Source organism: Hyla sarda, unplaced genomic scaffold, assembly GCF_029499605.1.
Source record: "Hyla sarda isolate aHylSar1 unplaced genomic scaffold, aHylSar1.hap1 scaffold_266, whole genome shotgun sequence".
NCBI classification, from domain to species: domain Eukaryota; kingdom Metazoa; phylum Chordata; class Amphibia; order Anura; family Hylidae; genus Hyla; species Hyla sarda.
The window spans coordinates 20,468-40,489 of NW_026609353.1; the positions used below are offsets into that span (position 1 = coordinate 20,468).

The following is a 20,022-nucleotide window of genomic DNA, read 5'->3' on the forward strand; positions in this document are numbered from 1 at the left end:
GTAGGCCAGAATGTCAGTCCATGTTGGAGCAGGTTTAGATACAGTCTAAAGCATAGATCTCAAAGTCTGTGCACAGAATTTAGCAAGGGCCTCGCACCTTCTGATGCATCAGGTAGGTGCACAATAGCATAGCCTAACCCTCTGTACTTTGGTCTATATTGATGCGGGACATAGACAGCCAGCTGATGACCAATCCATTAGTGCAATGGATGGCTGGAAGCATTTGTCTTTGCCTTTGCAATACCACAGAAGCAATGCATGGTCAATGTACAGCAATGACACACCTGTGTGAACAGCCAGGAGACCCCCCCCATGTTATGTTACATAGTTACATAGTTAGTACGGTCGAAAAAAGACATATGTCCATCAAGTTCAACCAGGGAATTAAGGGGTAGGGGTGTGGCGCGATATTGGGGAAGGGATGAGATTTTATATTTCTTCATAAGCATTAATCTTATTTTGTCAATTAGGAACATTCAGCACCCACCCGCTATCAAGGCAGCTGCCTATCATGTCATGCCCTACCTGCACAGGTGTGCTGGCTACTCAAATGATCCAATTAAGGAGGCCATTTAGTCAGCAGCAGCAGAAGTCCTGTGCCTGGACGCTCCAACAGGGGCCAGACACAAGCAGAAGCAGAAGCAGCAGAAGCAGCACCTTTTGTTTTTTGGCTGCAGCAGCAGCAAGGCCCACAGGGCTGGCTAGCTGGCTAGCCAGCAAGCAGGTAGCAATGAAAGTAGGAATCTTTCTTTTTAACCCTGTAAGGGGGTGGTGCACTGTACCCGAAGATACTGCCATATCGGGTCAATGCATAGGGCGACGGAAGCAAGCTTCGAAATCGGCCCCCGTTCTCAAAAATCCATTTAATATATGGTCCCCAGATAGGGGACGTATCAGATATTAAACTGATAAGAACAGATACTACACTTGATCTTAGCCAAAAGGCCGAGAAGCGATAACCGTGAAAGGGGCGGGCCCAACAAGGTCCCCTTCATGGGCACTATCACTGCTTGCTGTCAGGGAGGCTGCCAGACAATTTTCCATGCACACTCTGGGCTGGGGGGCAGTCAACCACCAGTACACACAGCAGAACCTAAACCCATACCATTATTGCTAAGCAGCAAGACAGGGGCCCATTGCACTCCCACGGGGCCTTTTTAAATGCAATCCATAACCCGGATTTGCCAGGAACCCTTCTTACTCCTCCTACTTGCATGTGACACTGGGCTTAGGATCTGCATAGGAAACACACACACAAGCACACACCTACCTTTGTTGCCTGCAGATGCCTCCTTGGCTGTCCCCAAACGGTATCAAACCAACACCCACGGGAAGCTGTAAGCATAGAGGACATGCCTGCACCCCATTGGACTTACCTGTGTGGGTTAAATCCGGGTTATTTGACAACTTATGGCGGTGATGGTTCTGCTCAGGCAGAGCAGTGCTGATGCTCCTCATAAAGCTGTCGCTGCTGTGAAGGTTCTAGGTGACATCACAAATCCCTATGGTTACATACACAACAAAGCTGGGTTGTTGTTGTTTACACTCTGCAAGGCCTGTGGAAGTGAGTGACATCATAGCACTGTAGTTCTGAGGGTTCAAGATGGATGCAACAATCTCCTGTTGCTTCTATGAAGGCCGTAATAGACGACATCACCAAACAGCTCCATAGTCACATACACAGCAAAGGAGAGATGTTGTTTACACCTAGTGATGTCAGTGGTATTGAGTGACATCACAGCACAGTGCTAAGGCTCCTGGGCCTGGACACAGCAGCGGCTGCAATATCTCAACGGAGAATACGTTTATATCTATGTGTGTGTGTGCGCATATATATATATATATATATATATATATATATATATATATATATTTCTCCGCCGAAATCACTTTTAAACCCATTTCCACCTTTTTTTCCCTTCTCTTCTCTTACTTTTTTTTCACGTTTTTTTACGTTTTTCTCCTTTTCGCCTCTTTTCTGGGCGTATTATTCTTCTTTTTCTTCTTTTTTTTCGTCTAATGCATACCCCATCAGTGCAGCAATGCTTATTCAATACCGCCAGCAGATGGAGACACTGGGGGATAATTTTCTAAGGATTTATACTGATTTTTCCTGTCTGAATTTGTCGCACAGAAAGTTGCAGGCCAAATATGTGTGACATTTCTGCGACTTTAGCTTCTAGAGCATTTTTACAACATTATACATAGGTGCTGAATACATAAAAAGCGACTGTTCAGCGACAGACAAGTCGCATCGGCTGAAAGTAGGCCAGAATGTCAGTCCATGTTGGAGCAGGTTTAGATACAGTCTAAAGCATAGATCTCAAAGTCTGTGCACAGAATTTAGCAAGGGCCTCGCACCTTCTGATGCATCAGGTAGGTGCACAATAGCATAGCCTAACCCTCTGTACTTTGGTCTATATTGATGCGGGACATAGACAGCCAGCTGATGACCAATCCATTAGTGCAATGGATGGCTGGAAGCATTTGTCTTTGCCTTTGCAATACCACAGAAGCAATGCATGGTCAATGTACAGCAATGACACACCTGTGTGAACAGCCAGGAGACCCCCCCCATGTTATGTTACATAGTTACATAGTTAGTACGGTCGAAAAAAGACATATGTCCATCAAGTTCAACCAGGGAATTAAGGGGTAGGGGTGTGGCGCGATATTGGGGAAGGGATGAGATTTTATATTTCTTCATAAGCATTAATCTTATTTTGTCAATTAGGAACATTCAGCACCCACCCGCTATCAAGGCAGCTGCCTATCATGTCATGCCCTACCTGCACAGGTGTGCTGGCTACTCAAATGATCCAATTAAGGAGGCCATTTAGTCAGCAGCAGCAGAAGTCCTGTGCCTGGACGCTCCAACAGGGGCCAGACACAAGCAGAAGCAGAAGCAGCAGAAGCAGCAGCAGCACCACCTTTTGTTTTTTGGCTGCAGCAGCAGCAAGGCCCACAGGGCTGGCTAGCTGGCTAGCCAGCAAGCAGGTAGCAATGAAAGTAGGAATCTTTCTTTTTAACCCTGTAAGGGGGTGGTGCACTGTACCCGAAGATACTGCCATATCGGGTCAATGCATAGGGCGACGGAAGCAAGCTTCGAAATCGGCCCCCGTTCTCAAAAATCCATTTAATATATGGTCCCCAGATAGGGGACGTATCAGATATTAAACTGATAAGAACAGATACTACACTTGATCTTAGCCAAAAGGCCAAGAAGCGATAACCGTGAAAGGGGCGGGCCCAACAAGGTCCCCTTCATGGGCACTATCACTGCTTGCTGTCAGGGAGGCTGCCAGACAATTTTCCATGCACACTCTGGGCTGGGGGGCAGTCAACCACCAGTACACACAGCAGAACCTAAACCCATACCATTATTGCTAAGCAGCAAGACAGGGGCCCATTGCACTCCCACGGGGCCTTTTTAAATGCAATCCATAACCCGGATTTGCCAGGAACCCTTCTTACTCCTCCTACTTGCATGTGACACTGGGCTTAGGATCTGCATAGGAAACACACACACAAGCACACACCTACCTTTGTTGCCTGCAGATGCCTCCTTGGCTGTCCCCAAACGGTATCAAACCAACACCCACGGGAAGCTGTAAGCATAGAGGACATGCCTGCACCCCATTGGACTTACCTGTGTGGGTTAAATCCGGGTTATTTGACAACCTATGGCGGTGATGGTTCTGCTCAGGCAGAGCAGTGCTGATGCTCCTCATAAAGCTGTCGCTGCTGTGAAGGTTCTAGGTGACATCACAAATCCCTATGGTTACATACACAACAAAGCTGGGTTGTTGTTGTTTACACTCTGCAAGGCCTGTGGAAGTGAGTGACATCATAGCACTGTAGTTCTGAGGGTTCAAGATGGATGCAACAATCTCCTGTTGCTTCTATGAAGGCCGTAATAGACGACATCACCAAACAGCTCCATAGTCACATACACAGCAAAGGAGAGATGTTGTTTACACCTAGGGATGTCAGTGGTATTGAGTGACATCACAGCACAGTGCTAAGGCTCCTGGGCCTGGACACAGCAGCGGCTGCAATATCTCAACGGAGAATACGTTTATATCTATGTGTGTGTGTGCGCATATATATATATATATATATATATATATATATATATATATATATATATTTCTCCGCCGAAATCACTTTTAAACCCATTTCCACCTTTTTTTCCCTTCTCTTCCTCTTACTTTTTTTTCACGTTTTTTTACGTTTTTCTCCTTTTCGCCTCTTTTCTGGGCGTATTATTCTTCTTTTTCTTCTTTTTTTTCGTCTAATGCATACCCCATCAGTGCAGCAATGCTTATTCAATACCGCCAGCAGATGGAGACACTGGGGGATAATTTTCTAAGGATTTATACTGATTTTTCCTGTCTGAATTTGTCGCACAGAAAGTTGCAGGCCAAATATGTGTGACATTTCTGCGACTTTAGCTTCTAGAGCATTTTTACAACATTATACATAGGTGCTGAATACATAAAAAGCGACTGTTCAGCGACAGACAAGTCGCATCGGCTGAAAGTAGGCCAGAATGTCAGTCCATGTTGGAGCAGGTTTAGATACAGTCTAAAGCATAGATCTCAAAGTCTGTGCACAGAATTTAGCAAGGGCCTCGCACCTTCTGATGCATCAGGTAGGTGCACAATAGCATAGCCTAACCCTCTGTACTTTGGTCTATATTGATGCGGGACATAGACAGCCAGCTGATGACCAATCCATTAGTGCAATGGATGGCTGGAAGCATTTGTCTTTGCCTTTGCAATACCACAGAAGCAATGCATGGTCAATGTACAGCAATGACACACCTGTGTGAACAGCCAGGAGACCCCCCCCCCCCCATGTTATGTTACATAGTTACATAGTTAGTACGGTCGAAAAAAGACATATGTCCATCAAGTTCAACCAGGGAATTAAGGGGTAGGGGTGTGGCGCGATATTGGGGAAGGGATGAGATTTTATATTTCTTCATAAGCATTAATCTTATTTTGTCAATTAGGAACATTCAGCACCCACCCGCTATCAAGGCAGCTGCCTATCATGTCATGCCCTACCTGCACAGGTGTGCTGGCTACTCAAATGATCCAATTAAGGAGGCCATTTAGTCAGCAGCAGCAGAAGTCCTGTGCCTGGATGCTCCAACAGGGGCCAGACACAAGCAGAAGCAGAAGCAGCAGAAGCAGCAGCAGCACCACCTTTTGTTTTTTGGCTGCAGCAGCAGCAAGGCCCACAGGGCTGGCTAGCTGGCTAGCCAGCAAGCAGGTAGCAATGAAAGTAGGAATCTTTCTTTTTAACCCTGTAAGGGGGTGGTGCACTGTACCCGAAGATACTGCCATATCGGGTCAATGCATAGGGCGACGGAAGCAAGCTTCGAAATCGGCCCCCGTTCTCAAAAATCCATTTAATATATGGTCCCCAGATAGGGGACGTATCAGATATTAAACTGATAAGAACAGATACTACACTTGATCTTAGCCAAAAGGCCGAGAAGCGATAACCGTGAAAGGGGCGGGCCCAACAAGGTCCCCTTCATGGGCACTATCACTGCTTGCTGTCAGGGAGGCTGCCAGACAATTTTCCATGCACACTCTGGGCTGGGGGGCAGTCAACCACCAGTACACACAGCAGAACCTAAACCCATACCATTATTGCTAAGCAGCAAGACAGGGGCCCATTGCACTCCCACGGGGCCTTTTTAAATGCAATCCATAACCCGGATTTGCCAGGAACCCTTCTTACTCCTCCTACTTGCATGTGACACTGGGCTTAGGATCTGCATAGGAAACACACACACAAGCACACACCTACCTTTGTTGCCTGCAGATGCCTCCTTGGCTGTCCCCAAACGGTATCAAACCAACACCCACGGGAAGCTGTAAGCATAGAGGACATGCCTGCACCCCATTGGACTTACCTGTGTGGGTTAAATCCGGGTTATTTGACAACCTATGGCGGTGATGGTTCTGCTCAGGCAGAGCAGTGCTGATGCTCCTCATAAAGCTGTCGCTGCTGTGAAGGTTCTAGGTGACATCACAAATCCCTATGGTTACATACACAACAAAGCTGGGTTGTTGTTGTTTATACTCTGCAAGGCCTGTGGAAGTGAGTGACATCATAGCACTGTAGTTCTGAGGGTTCAAGATGGATGCAACAATCTCCTGTTGCTTCTATGAAGGCCGTAATAGACGACATCACCAAACAGCTCCATAGTCACATACACAGCAAAGGAGAGATGTTGTTTACACCTAGTGATGTCAGTGGTATTGAGTGACATCACAGCACAGTGCTAAGGCTCCTGGGCCTGGACACAGCAGCGGCTGCAATATCTCAACGGAGAATACGTTTATATCTATGTGTGTGTGTGCGCATATATATATATATATATATATATATATATATATATATATATTTCTCCGCCGAAATCACTTTTAAACCCATTTCCACCTTTTTTTCCCTTCTCTTCCTCTTACTTTTTTTTCACGTTTTTTTACGTTTTTCTCCTTTTCGCCTCTTTTCTGGGCGTATTATTCTTCTTTTTCTTCTTTTTTTTCGTCTAATGCATACCCCATCAGTGCAGCAATGCTTATTCAATACCGCCAGCAGATGGAGACACTGGGGGATAATTTTCTAAGGATTTATACTGATTTTTCCTGTCTGAATTTGTCGCACAGAAAGTTGCAGGCCAAATATGTGTGACATTTCTGCGACTTTAGCTTCTAGAGCATTTTTACAACATTATACATAGGTGCTGAATACATAAAAAGCGACTGTTCAGCGACAGACAAGTCGCATCGGCTGAAAGTAGGCCAGAATGTCAGTCCATGTTGGAGCAGGTTTAGATACAGTCTAAAGCATAGATCTCAAAGTCTGTGCACAGAATTTAGCAAGGGCCTCGCACCTTCTGATGCATCAGGTAGGTGCACAATAGCATAGCCTAACCCTCTGTACTTTGGTCTATATTGATGCGGGACATAGACAGCCAGCTGATGACCAATCCATTAGTGCAATGGATGGCTGGAAGCATTTGTCTTTGCCTTTGCAATACCACAGAAGCAATGCATGGTCAATGTACAGCAATGACACACCTGTGTGAACAGCCAGGAGACCCCCCCCCCCCCCCCCATGTTATGTTACATAGTTACATAGTTAGTACGGTCGAAAAAAGACATATGTCCATCAAGTTCAACCAGGGAATTAAGGGGTAGGGGTGTGGCGCGATATTGGGGAAGGGATGAGATTTTATATTTCTTCATAAGCATTAATCTTATTTTGTCAATTAGGAACATTCAGCACCCACCCGCTATCAAGGCAGCTGCCTATCATGTCATGCCCTACCTGCACAGGTGTGCTGGCTACTCAAATGATCCAATTAAGGAGGCCATTTAGTCAGCAGCAGCAGAAGTCCTGTGCCTGGACGCTCCAACAGGGGCCAGACACAAGCAGAAGCAGAAGCAGCAGAAGCAGCAGCAGCACCACCTTTTGTTTTTTGGCTGCAGCAGCAGCAAGGCCCACAGGGCTGGCTAGCTGGCTAGCCAGCAAGCAGGTAGCAATGAAAGTAGGAATCTTTCTTTTTAACCCTGTAAGGGGGTGGTGCACTGTACCCGAAGATACTGCCATATCGGGTCAATGCATAGGGCGACGGAAGCAAGCTTCGAAATCGGCCCCCGTTCTCAAAAATCCATTTAATATATGGTCCCCAGATAGGGGACGTATCAGATATTAAACTGATAAGAACAGATACTACACTTGATCTTAGCCAAAAGGCCGAGAAGCGATAACCGTGAAAGGGGCGGGCCCAACAAGGTCCCCTTCATGGGCACTATCACTGCTTGCTGTCAGGGAGGCTGCCAGACAATTTTCCATGCACACTCTGGGCTGGGGGGCAGTCAACCACCAGTACACACAGCAGAACCTAAACCCATACCATTATTGCTAAGCAGCAAGACAGGGGCCCATTGCACTCCCACGGGGCCTTTTTAAATGCAATCCATAACCCGGATTTGCCAGGAACCCTTCTTACTCCTCCTACTTGCATGTGACACTGGGCTTAGGATCTGCATAGGAAACACACACACAAGCACACACCTACCTTTGTTGCCTGCAGATGCCTCCTTGGCTGTCCCCAAACGGTATCAAACCAACACCCACGGGAAGCTGTAAGCATAGAGGACATGCCTGCACCCCATTGGACTTACCTGTGTGGGTTAAATCCGGGTTATTTGACAACCTATGGCGGTGATGGTTCTGCTCAGGCAGAGCAGTGCTGATGCTCCTCATAAAGCTGTCGCTGCTGTGAAGGTTCTAGGTGACATCACAAATCCCTATGGTTACATACACAACAAAGCTGGGTTGTTGTTGTTTACACTCTGCAAGGCCTGTGGAAGTGAGTGACATCATAGCACTGTAGTTCTGAGGGTTCAAGATGGATGCAACAATCTCCTGTTGCTTCTATGAAGGCCGTAATAGACGACATCACCAAACAGCTCCATAGTCACATACACAGCAAAGGAGAGATGTTGTTTACACCTAGTGATGTCAGTGGTATTGAGTGACATCACAGCACAGTGCTAAGGCTCCTGGGCCTGGACACAGCAGCGGCTGCAATATCTCAACGGAGAATACGTTTATATCTATGTGTGTGTGTGCGCATATATATATATATATATTTCTCCGCCGAAATCACTTTTAAACCCATTTCCACCTTTTTTTTCCCTTCTCTTCCTCTTACTTTTTTTTCACGTTTTTTTACGTTTTTCTCCTTTTCGCCTCTTTTCTGGGCGTATTATTCTTCTTTTTCTTCTTTTTTTTCGTCTAATGCATACCCCATCAGTGCAGCAATGCTTATTCAATACCGCCAGCAGATGGAGACACTGGGGGATAATTTTCTAAGGATTTATACTGATTTTTCCTGTCTGAATTTGTCGCACAGAAAGTTGCAGGCCAAATATGTGTGACATTTCTGCGACTTTAGCTTCTAGAGCATTTTTACAACATTATACATAGGTGCTGAATACATAAAAAGCGACTGTTCAGCGACAGACAAGTCGCATCGGCTGAAAGTAGGCCAGAATGTCAGTCCATGTTGGAGCAGGTTTAGATACAGTCTAAAGCATAGATCTCAAAGTCTGTGCACAGAATTTAGCAAGGGCCTCGCACCTTCTGATGCATCAGGTAGGTGCACAATAGCATAGCCTAACCCTCTGTACTTTGGTCTATATTGATGCGGGACATAGACAGCCAGCTGATGACCAATCCATTAGTGCAATGGATGGCTGGAAGCATTTGTCTTTGCCTTTGCAATACCACAGAAGCAATGCATGGTCAATGTACAGCAATGACACACCTGTGTGAACAGCCAGGAGACCCCCCCCATGTTATGTTACATAGTTAGTTAGTACGGTCGAAAAAAGACATATGTCCATCAAGTTCAACCAGGGAATTAAGGGGTAGGGGTGTGGCGCGATATTGGGGAAGGGATGAGATTTTATATTTCTTCATAAGCATTAATCTTATTTTGTCAATTAGGAACATTCAGCACCCACCCGCTATCAAGGCAGCTGCCTATCATGTCATGCCCTACCTGCACAGGTGTGCTGGCTACTCAAATGATCCAATTAAGGAGGCCATTTAGTCAGCAGCAGCAGAAGTCCTGTGCCTGGACGCTCCAACAGGGGCCAGACACAAGCAGAAGCAGAAGCAGCAGAAGCAGCAGCAGCACCACCTTTTGTTTTTTGGCTGCAGCAGCAGCAAGGCCCACAGGGCTGGCTAGCTGGCTAGCCAGCAAGCAGGTAGCAATGAAAGTAGGAATCTTTCTTTTTAACCCTGTAAGGGGGTGGTGCACTGTACCCGAAGATACTGCCATATCGGGTCAATGCATAGGGCGACGGAAGCAAGCTTCGAAATCGGCCCCCGTTCTCAAAAATCCATTTAATATATGGTCCCCAGATAGGGGACGTATCAGATATTAAACTGATAAGAACAGATACTACACTTGATCTTAGCCAAAAGGCCGAGAAGCGATAACCGTGAAAGGGGCGGGCCCAACAAGGTCCCCTTCATGGGCACTATCACTGCTTGCTGTCAGGGAGGCTGCCAGACAATTTTCCATGCACACTCTGGGCTGGGGGGCAGTCAACCACCAGTACACACAGCAGAACCTAAACCCATACCATTATTGCTAAGCAGCAAGACAGGGGCCCATTGCACTCCCACGGGGCCTTTTTAAATGCAATCCATAACCCGGATTTGCCAGGAACCCTTCTTACTCCTCCTACTTGCATGTGACACTGGGCTTAGGATCTGCATAGGAAACACACACACAAGCACACACCTACCTTTGTTGCCTGCAGATGCCTCCTTGGCTGTCCCCAAACGGTATCAAACCAACACCCACGGGAAGCTGTAAGCATAGAGGACATGCCTGCACCCCATTGGACTTACCTGTGTGGGTTAAATCCGGGTTATTTGACAACCTATGGCGGTGATGGTTCTGCTCAGGCAGAGCAGTGCTGATGCTCCTCATAAAGCTGTCGCTGCTGTGAAGGTTCTAGGTGACATCACAAATCCCTATGGTTACATACACAACAAAGCTGGGTTGTTGTTGTTTACACTCTGCAAGGCCTGTGGAAGTGAGTGACATCATAGCACTGTAGTTCTGAGGGTTCAAGATGGATGCAACAATCTCCTGTTGCTTCTATGAAGGCCGTAATAGACGACATCACCAAACAGCTCCATAGTCACATACACAGCAAAGGAGAGATGTTGTTTACACCTAGTGATGTCAGTGGTATTGAGTGACATCACAGCACAGTGCTAAGGCTCCTGGGCCTGGACACAGCAGCGGCTGCAATATCTCAACGGAGAATACGTTTATATCTATGTGTGTGTGTGCGCATATATATATATATATATATATATATATATATATATATTTCTCCGCCGAAATCACTTTTAAACCCATTTCCACCTTTTTTTCCCTTCTCTTCCTCTTACTTTTTTTTCACGTTTTTTTACGTTTTTCTCCTTTTCGCCTCTTTTCTGGGCGTATTATTCTTCTTTTTCTTCTTTTTTTTCGTCTAATGCATACCCCATCAGTGCAGCAATGCTTATTCAATACCGCCAGCAGATGGAGACACTGGGGGATAATTTTCTAAGGATTTATACTGATTTTTCCTGTCTGAATTTGTCGCACAGAAAGTTGCAGGCCAAATATGTGTGACATTTCTGCGACTTTAGCTTCTAGAGCATTTTTACAACATTATACATAGGTGCTGAATACATAAAAAGCGACTGTTCAGCGACAGACAAGTCGCATCGGCTGAAAGTAGGCCAGAATGTCAGTCCATGTTGGAGCAGGTTTAGATACAGTCTAAAGCATAGATCTCAAAGTCTGTGCACAGAATTTAGCAAGGGCCTCGCACCTTCTGATGCATCAGGTAGGTGCACAATAGCATAGCCTAACCCTCTGTACTTTGGTCTATATTGATGCGGGACATAGACAGCCAGCTGATGACCAATCCATTAGTGCAATGGATGGCTGGAAGCATTTGTCTTTGCCTTTGCAATACCACAGAAGCAATGCATGGTCAATGTACAGCAATGACACACCTGTGTGAACAGCCAGGAGACCCCCCCCCCCCCCCCCATGTTATGTTACATAGTTACATAGTTAGTACGGTCGAAAAAAGACATATGTCCATCAAGTTCAACCAGGGAATTAAGGGGTAGGGGTGTGGCGCGATATTGGGGAAGGGATGAGATTTTATATTTCTTCATAAGCATTAATCTTATTTTGTCAATTAGGAACATTCAGCACCCACCCGCTATCAAGGCAGCTGCCTATCATGTCATGCCCTACCTGCACAGGTGTGCTGGCTACTCAAATGATCCAATTAAGGAGGCCATTTAGTCAGCAGCAGCAGAAGTCCTGTGCCTGGACGCTCCAACAGGGGCCAGACACAAGCAGAAGCAGAAGCAGCAGAAGCAGCAGCAGCACCACCTTTTGTTTTTTGGCTGCAGCAGCAGCAAGGCCCACAGGGCTGGCTAGCTGGCTAGCCAGCAAGCAGGTAGCAATGAAAGTAGGAATCTTTCTTTTTAACCCTGTAAGGGGGTGGTGCACTGTACCCGAAGATACTGCCATATCGGGTCAATGCATAGGGCGACGGAAGCAAGCTTCGAAATCGGCCCCCGTTCTCAAAAATCCATTTAATATATGGTCCCCAGATAGGGGACGTATCAGATATTAAACTGATAAGAACAGATACTACACTTGATCTTAGCCAAAAGGCCGAGAAGCGATAACCGTGAAAGGGGCGGGCCCAACAAGGTCCCCTTCATGGGCACTATCACTGCTTGCTGTCAGGGAGGCTGCCAGACAATTTTCCATGCACACTCTGGGCTGGGGGGCAGTCAACCACCAGTACACACAGCAGAACCTAAACCCATACCATTATTGCTAAGCAGCAAGACAGGGGCCCATTGCACTCCCACGGGGCCTTTTTAAATGCAATCCATAGCCCGGATTTGCCAGGAACCCTTCTTACTCCTCCTACTTGCATGTGACACTGGGCTTAGGATCTGCATAGGAAACACACACACAAGCACACACCTACCTTTGTTGCCTGCAGATGCCTCCTTGGCTGTCCCCAAACGGTATCAAACCAACACCCACGGGAAGCTGTAAGCATAGAGGACATGCCTGCACCCCATTGGACTTACCTGTGTGGGTTAAATCCGGGTTATTTGACAACCTATGGCGGTGATGGTTCTGCTCAGGCAGAGCAGTGCTGATGCTCCTCATAAAGCTGTCGCTGCTGTGAAGGTTCTAGGTGACATCACAAATCCCTATGGTTACATACACAACAAAGCTGGGTTGTTGTTGTTTACACTCTGCAAGGCCTGTGGAAGTGAGTGACATCATAGCACTGTAGTTCTGAGGGTTCAAGATGGATGCAACAATCTCCTGTTGCTTCTATGAAGGCCGTAATAGACGACATCACCAAACAGCTCCATAGTCACATACACAGCAAAGGAGAGATGTTGTTTACACCTAGTGATGTCAGTGGTATTGAGTGACATCACAGCACAGTGCTAAGGCTCCTGGGCCTGGACACAGCAGCGGCTGCAATATCTCAACGGAGAATACGTTTATATCTATGTGTGTGTGTGCGCATATATATATATATATATATATATATATATATATATATATATATATATTTCTCCGCCGAAATCACTTTTAAACCCATTTCCACCTTTTTTTCCCTTCTCTTCCTCTTACTTTTTTTTCACGTTTTTTTACGTTTTTCTCCTTTTCGCCTCTTTTCTGGGCGTATTATTCTTCTTTTTCTTCTTTTTTTTCGTCTAATGCATACCCCATCAGTGCAGCAATGCTTATTCAATACCGCCAGCAGATGGAGACACTGGGGGATAATTTTCTAAGGATTTATACTGATTTTTCCTGTCTGAATTTGTCGCACAGAAAGTTGCAGGCCAAATATGTGTGACATTTCTGCGACTTTAGCTTCTAGAGCATTTTTACAACATTATACATAGGTGCTGAATACATAAAAAGCGACTGTTCAGCGACAGACAAGTCGCATCGGCTGAAAGTAGGCCAGAATGTCAGTCCATGTTGGAGCAGGTTTAGATACAGTCTAAAGCATAGATCTCAAAGTCTGTGCACAGAATTTAGCAAGGGCCTCGCACCTTCTGATGCATCAGGTAGGTGCACAATAGCATAGCCTAACCCTCTGTACTTTGGTCTATATTGATGCGGGACATAGACAGCCAGCTGATGACCAATCCATTAGTGCAATGGATGGCTGGAAGCATTTGTCTTTGCCTTTGCAATACCACAGAAGCAATGCATGGTCAATGTACAGCAATGACACACCTGTGTGAACAGCCAGGAGACCCCCCCCCCCCCCCCCATGTTATGTTACATAGTTACATAGTTAGTACGGTCGAAAAAAGACATATGTCCATCAAGTTCAACCAGGGAATTAAGGGGTAGGGGTGTGGCGCGATATTGGGGAAGGGATGAGATTTTATATTTCTTCATAAGCATTAATCTTATTTTGTCAATTAGGAACATTCAGCACCCACCCGCTATCAAGGCAGCTGCCTATCATGTCATGCCCTACCTGCACAGGTGTGCTGGCTACTCAAATGATCCAATTAAGGAGGCCATTTAGTCAGCAGCAGCAGAAGTCCTGTGCCTGGACGCTCCAACAGGGGCCAGACACAAGCAGAAGCAGAAGCAGCAGAAGCAGCAGCAGCACCACCTTTTGTTTTTTGGCTGCAGCAGCAGCAAGGCCCACAGGGCTGGCTAGCTGGCTAGCCAGCAAGCAGGTAGCAATGAAAGTAGGAATCTTTCTTTTTAACCCTGTAAGGGGGTGGTGCACTGTACCCGAAGATACTGCCATATCGGGTCAATGCATAGGGCGACGGAAGCAAGCTTCGAAATCGGCCCCCGTTCTCAAAAATCCATTTAATATATGGTCCCCAGATAGGGGACGTATCAGATATTAAACTGATAAGAACAGATACTACACTTGATCTTAGCCAAAAGGCCGAGAAGCGATAACCGTGAAAGGGGCGGGCCCAACAAGGTCCCCTTCATGGGCACTATCACTGCTTGCTGTCAGGGAGGCTGCCAGACAATTTTCCATGCACACTCTGGGCTGGGGGGCAGTCAACCACCAGTACACACAGCAGAACCTAAACCCATACCATTATTGCTAAGCAGCAAGACAGGGGCCCATTGCACTCCCACGGGGCCTTTTTAAATGCAATCCATAGCCCGGATTTGCCAGGAACCCTTCTTACTCCTCCTACTTGCATGTGACACTGGGCTTAGGATCTGCATAGGAAACACACACACAAGCACACACCTACCTTTGTTGCCTGCAGATGCCTCCTTGGCTGTCCCCAAACGGTATCAAACCAACACCCACGGGAAGCTGTAAGCATAGAGGACATGCCTGCACCCCATTGGACTTACCTGTGTGGGTTAAATCCGGGTTATTTGACAACCTATGGCGGTGATGGTTCTGCTCAGGCAGAGCAGTGCTGATGCTCCTCATAAAGCTGTCGCTGCTGTGAAGGTTCTAGGTGACATCACAAATCCCTATGGTTACATACACAACAAAGCTGGGTTGTTGTTGTTTACACTCTGCAAGGCCTGTGGAAGTGAGTGACATCATAGCACTGTAGTTCTGAGGGTTCAAGATGGATGCAACAATCTCCTGTTGCTTCTATGAAGGCCGTAATAGACGACATCACCAAACAGCTCCATAGTCACATACACAGCAAAGGAGAGATGTTGTTTACACCTAGTGATGTCAGTGGTATTGAGTGACATCACAGCACAGTGCTAAGGCTCCTGGGCCTGGACACAGCAGCGGCTGCAATATCTCAACGGAGAATACGTTTATATCTATGTGTGTGTGTGCGCATATATATATATATATATATATATATATATATATATATATATATTTCTCCGCCGAAATCACTTTTAAACCCATTTCCACCTTTTTTTCCCTTCTCTTCCTCTTACTTTTTTTTCACGTTTTTTTACGTTTTTCTCCTTTTCGCCTCTTTTCTGGGCGTATTATTCTTCTTTTTCTTCTTTTTTTTCGTCTAATGCATACCCCATCAGTGCAGCAATGCTTATTCAATACCGCCAGCAGATGGAGACACTGGGGGATAATTTTCTAAGGATTTATACTGATTTTTCCTGTCTGAATTTGTCGCACAGAAAGTTGCAGGCCAAATATGTGTGACATTTCTGCGACTTTAGCTTCTAGAGCATTTTTACAACATTATACATAGGTGCTGAATACATAAAAAGCGACTGTTCAGCGACAGACAAGTCGCATCGGCTGAAAGTAGGCCAGAATGTCAGTCCATGTTGGAGCAGGTTTAGATACAGTCTAAAGCATAGATCTCAAAGTCTGTGCACAGAATTTAGCAAGGGCCTCGCACCTTCTGATGCATCAGGTAGGTGCACAATAGCATAGCCTAACCCTCTGTACTTTGGTCTATATTGATGCGGGACATAGACAGCCAGCTGATGACCAATCCATTAGTGCAATGGATGGCTGGAAGCATTTGTCTTTGCCTTTGCAATACCACAGAAGCAATGCATGGTCAATGTACAGCAATGACACACCTGTGTGAACAGCCAGGAGACCCCCCCCCATGTTATGTTACATAGTTACATAGTTAGTACGGTCGAAAAAAGACATATGTCCATCAAGTTCAACCAGGGAATTAAGGGGTAGGGGTGTGGCGCGATATTGGGGAAGGGATGAGATTTTATATTTCTTCATAAGCATTAATCTTATTTTGTCAATTAGGAACATTCAGCACCCACCCGCTATCAAGGCAGCTGCCTATCATGTCATGCCCTACCTGCACAGGTGTGCTGGCTACTCAAATGATCCAATTAAGGAGGCCATTTAGTCAGCAGCAGCAGAAGTCCTGTGCCTGGACGCTCCAACAGGGGCCAGACACAAGCAGAAGCAGAAGCAGCAGAAGCAGCAGCAGCACCACCTTTTGTTTTTTGGCTGCAGCAGCAGCAAGGCCCACAGGGCTGGCTAGCTGGCTAGCCAGCAAGCAGGTAGCAATGAAAGTAGGAATCTTTCTTTTTAACCCTGTAAGGGGGTGGTGCACTGTACCCGAAGATACTGCCATATCGGGTCAATGCATAGGGCGACGGAAGCAAGCTTCGAAATCGGCCCCCGTTCTCAAAAATCCATTTAATATATGGTCCCCAGATAGGGGACGTATCAGATATTAAACTGATAAGAACAGATACTACACTTGATCTTAGCCAAAAGGCCGAGAAGCGATAACCGTGAAAGGGGCGGGCCCAACAAGGTCCCCTTCATGGGCACTATCACTGCTTGCTGTCAGGGAGGCTGCCAGACAATTTTCCATGCACACTCTGGGCTGGGGGGCAGTCAACCACCAGTACACACAGCAGAACCTAAACCCATACCATTATTGCTAAGCAGCAAGACAGGGGCCCATTGCACTCCCACGGGGCCTTTTTAAATGCAATCCATAACCCGGATTTGCCAGGAACCCTTCTTACTCCTCCTACTTGCATGTGACACTGGGCTTAGGATCTGCATAGGAAACACACACACAAGCACACACCTACCTTTGTTGCCTGCAGATGCCTCCTTGGCTGTCCCCAAACGGTATCAAACCAACACCCACGGGAAGCTGTAAGCATAGAGGACATGCCTGCACCCCATTGGACTTACCTGTGTGGGTTAAATCCGGGTTATTTGACAACCTATGGCGGTGATGGTTCTGCTCAGGCAGAGCAGTGCTGATGCTCCTCATAAAGCTGTCGCTGCTGTGAAGGTTCTAGGTGACATCACAAATCCCTATGGTTACATACACAACAAAGCTGGGTTGTTGTTGTTTACACTCTGCAAGGCCTGTGGAAGTGAGTGACATCATAGCACTGTAGTTCTGAGGGTTCAAGATGGATGCAACAATCTCCTGTTGCTTCTATGAAGGCCGTAATAGACGACATCACCAAACAGCTCCATAGTCACATACACAGCAAAGGAGAGATGTTGTTTACACCTAGTGATGTCAGTGGTATTGAGTGACATCACAGCACAGTGCTAAGGCTCCTGGGCCTGGACACAGCAGCGGCTGCAATATCTCAACGGAGAATACGTTTATATCTATGTGTGTGTGTGCGCATATATATATATATATATATATATATATATATATATATATATATATATATATATTTCTCCGCCGAAATCACTTTTAAACCCATTTCCACCTTTTTTTCCCTTCTCTTCCTCTTACTTTTTTTTCACGTTTTTTTACGTTTTTCTCCTTTTCGCCTCTTTTCTGGGCGTATTATTCTTCTTTTTCTTCTTTTTTTTCGTCTAATGCATACCCCATCAGTGCAGCAATGCTTATTCAATACCGCCAGCAGATGGAGACACTGGGGGATAATTTTCTAAGGATTTATACTGATTTTTCCTGTCTGAATTTGTCGCACAGAAAGTTGCAGGCCAAATATGTGTGACATTTCTGCGACTTTAGCTTCTAGAGCATTTTTACAACATTATACATAGGTGCTGAATACATAAAAAGCGACTGTTCAGCGACAGACAAGTCGCATCGGCTGAAAGTAGGCCAGAATGTCAGTCCATGTTGGAGCAGGTTTAGATACAGTCTAAAGCATAGATCTCAAAGTCTGTGCACAGAATTTAGCAAGGGCCTCGCACCTTCTGATGCATCAGGTAGGTGCACAATAGCATAGCCTAACCCTCTGTACTTTGGTCTATATTGATGCGGGACATAGACAGCCAGCTGATGACCAATCCATTAGTGCAATGGATGGCTGGAAGCATTTGTCTTTGCCTTTGCAATACCACAGAAGCAATGCATGGTCAATGTACAGCAATGACACACCTGTGTGAACAGCCAGGAGACCCCCCCCATGTTATGTTACATAGTTACATAGTTAGTACGGTCGAAAAAAGACATATGTCCATCAAGTTCAACCAGGGAATTAAGGGGTAGGGGTGTGGCGCGATATTGGGGAAGGGATGAGATTTTATATTTCTTCATAAGCATTAATCTTATTTTGTCAATTAGGAACATTCAGCACCCACCCGCTATCAAGGCAGCTGCCTATCATGTCATGCCCTACCTGCACAGGTGTGCTGGCTACTCAAATGATCCAATTAAGGAGGCCATTTAGTCAGCAGCAGCAGAAGTCCTGTGCCTGGACGCTCCAACAGGGGCCAGACACAAGCAGAAGCAGAAGCAGCAGAAGCAGCAGCAGCACCACCTTTTGTTTTTTGGCTGCAGCAGCAGCAAGGCCCACAGGGCTGGCTAGCTGGCTAGCCAGCAAGCAGGTAGCAATGAAAGTAGGAATCTTTCTTTTTAACCCTGTAAGGGGGTGGTGCACTGTACCCGAAGATACTGCCATATCGGGTCAATGCATAGGGCGACGGAAGCAAGCTTCGAAATCGGCCCCCGTTCTCAAAAATCCATTTAATATATGGTCCCCAGATAGGGGACGTATCAGATATTAAACTGATAAGAACAGATACTACACTTGATCTTAGCCAAAAGGCCGAGAAGCGATAACCGTGAAAGGGGCGGGCCCAACAAGGTCCCCTTCATGGGCACTATCACTGCTTGCTGTCAGGGAGGCTGCCAGACAATTTTCCATGCACACTCTGGGCTGGGGGGCAGTCAACCACCAGTACACACAGCAGAACCTAAACCCATACCATTATTGCTAAGCAGCAAGACAGGGGCCCATTGCACTCCCACGGGGCCTTTTTAAATGCAATCCATAACCCGGATTTGCCAGGAACCCTTCTTACTCCTCCTACTTGCATGTGACACTGGGCTTAGGATCTGCATAGGAAACACACACACAAGCACACACCTACCTTTGTTGCCTGCAGATGCCTCCTTGGCTGTCCCCAAACGGTATCAAACCAACACCCACGGGAAGCTGTAAGCATAGAGGACATGCCTGCACCCCATTGGACTTACCTGTGTGGGTTAAATCCGGGTTATTTGACAACCTATGGCGGTGATGGTTCTGCTCAGGCAGAGCAGTGCTGATGCTCCTCATAAAGCTGTCGCTGCTGTGAAGGTTCTAGGTGACATCACAAATCCCTATGGTTACATACACAACAAAGCTGGGTTGTTGTTGTTTACACTCTGCAAGGCCTGTGGAAGTGAGTGACATCATAGCACTGTAGTTCTGAGGGTTCAAGATGGATGCAACAATCTCCTGTTGCTTCTATGAAGGCCGTAATAGACGACATCACCAAACAGCTCCATAGTCACATACACAGCAAAGGAGAGATGTTGTTTACACCTAGTGATGTCAGTGGTATTGAGTGACATCACAGCACAGTGCTAAGGCTCCTGGGCCTGGACACAGCAGCGGCTGCAATATCTCAACGGAGAATACGTTTATATCTATGT

The 20,022-nt window shown here is 46.3% G+C and overlaps 9 non-coding genes across 9 annotated transcripts; all 9 read right to left on the reverse strand.

Annotated features, from left to right (window-relative positions):
* Nucleotides 1–766: 766 nt before the first annotated feature.
* On the reverse strand, nucleotides 767–957 carry LOC130324716 (U2 spliceosomal RNA). The gene has a single exon (XR_008869669.1). It is a non-coding gene; the product is annotated as a U2 spliceosomal RNA (small nuclear RNA).
* A 2,082-nt stretch (nucleotides 958–3,039) lies between these two features.
* Nucleotides 3,040–3,230, reverse strand: LOC130324757 (U2 spliceosomal RNA). The gene has a single exon (XR_008869707.1). It is a non-coding gene; the product is annotated as a U2 spliceosomal RNA (small nuclear RNA).
* Nucleotides 3,231–5,322: 2,092 nt separating this feature from the next.
* Nucleotides 5,323–5,513, reverse strand: LOC130324728 (U2 spliceosomal RNA). Its single transcript, XR_008869680.1, has one exon. It is a non-coding gene; the product is annotated as a U2 spliceosomal RNA (small nuclear RNA).
* A 2,090-nt stretch (nucleotides 5,514–7,603) lies between these two features.
* LOC130324740 (U2 spliceosomal RNA) lies at nucleotides 7,604–7,794 on the reverse strand. Its single transcript, XR_008869691.1, has one exon. It is a non-coding gene; the product is annotated as a U2 spliceosomal RNA (small nuclear RNA).
* A 2,054-nt stretch (nucleotides 7,795–9,848) lies between these two features.
* On the reverse strand, nucleotides 9,849–10,039 carry LOC130324752 (U2 spliceosomal RNA). The gene has a single exon (XR_008869702.1). It is a non-coding gene; the product is annotated as a U2 spliceosomal RNA (small nuclear RNA).
* A 2,086-nt stretch (nucleotides 10,040–12,125) lies between these two features.
* Nucleotides 12,126–12,316, reverse strand: LOC130324764 (U2 spliceosomal RNA). Its single transcript, XR_008869713.1, has one exon. It is a non-coding gene; the product is annotated as a U2 spliceosomal RNA (small nuclear RNA).
* Nucleotides 12,317–14,412: 2,096 nt separating this feature from the next.
* On the reverse strand, nucleotides 14,413–14,603 carry LOC130324776 (U2 spliceosomal RNA). Its single transcript, XR_008869723.1, has one exon. It is a non-coding gene; the product is annotated as a U2 spliceosomal RNA (small nuclear RNA).
* Nucleotides 14,604–16,687: 2,084 nt separating this feature from the next.
* On the reverse strand, nucleotides 16,688–16,878 carry LOC130324789 (U2 spliceosomal RNA). Its single transcript, XR_008869730.1, has one exon. It is a non-coding gene; the product is annotated as a U2 spliceosomal RNA (small nuclear RNA).
* Nucleotides 16,879–18,971: 2,093 nt separating this feature from the next.
* Nucleotides 18,972–19,162, reverse strand: LOC130324793 (U2 spliceosomal RNA). Its single transcript, XR_008869731.1, has one exon. It is a non-coding gene; the product is annotated as a U2 spliceosomal RNA (small nuclear RNA).
* Nucleotides 19,163–20,022: the final 860 nt, after the last annotated feature.